This window comes from Teleopsis dalmanni, chromosome 2 (assembly GCF_002237135.1).
Source record: "Teleopsis dalmanni isolate 2A chromosome 2, ASM223713v2, whole genome shotgun sequence".
NCBI classification, from domain to species: Eukaryota; Metazoa; Arthropoda; class Insecta; order Diptera; family Diopsidae; genus Teleopsis; species Teleopsis dalmanni.
In genome coordinates, this window is record NC_051847.1 from 16,693,548 (window position 1) to 16,694,354 (window position 807).

Sequence of the window (807 nt, forward strand, 5' to 3'; positions counted from 1 at the left end):
GAACAATACTGCCTCTTCTCAAACGTTTCCTTAATTACTCGTACTATGCGGTGTACTTGTTCTATTGTGTTGTGTTTTTCTCTAAATCCAATTTGGTGGTTAGGTATTATTCTTTTCTTATTTATGTATGGCATTAGTTGTTTTATAAAAAGTTTTTCAAATAATTTTCAGAGAATTGGGAAGCAGATTATGGTTATATGAGGTGACTTTTGAGCGGGATCTCTCTGCTTCCCTCTCGTTGTGGTGAGAGACCCGCTCAAGTCACCTCATATAGACCCATAAGTCTGCTTCCAATTCTCTCAAAATTATTTGAAAAACTTTTTATAAAACAACTAATGCCATATATAAATAAGAAAAGAATAATACCTAACCACCAATTTGGATTTAGAGAAAAACACAACACAATAGAACAAGTACACCACATAGTACGAGTAATTAAGGAAACGTTTGAGAAGAGGCAGTATTGTTCAGGCGTCTTTCTAGACATAACCCAAGCCTTTGACAAAGTTTGGCACGAAGGATTGTTCTGGAAACTTGAGAAACATTTACCATACAATATATCCTCAGTTATCAAAAACTACCTCTCAAATAGAAGATTTGTTATAAAACAAAATTCTTTTGTCTCCAATGCCTTTCCCATTATGGCAGGTGTACCCCAAGGTAGTGTTCTGGGCCCCTTGCTGTACCTGATTTTCACAGCAGACATGCCAACCAGTGACTGTACAACAACATCAACATTTGCGGATGACACTGCCATTCTCAGCCATAGTGACGACCCATTCACAGCCACAAAATCAGTTCAAGACC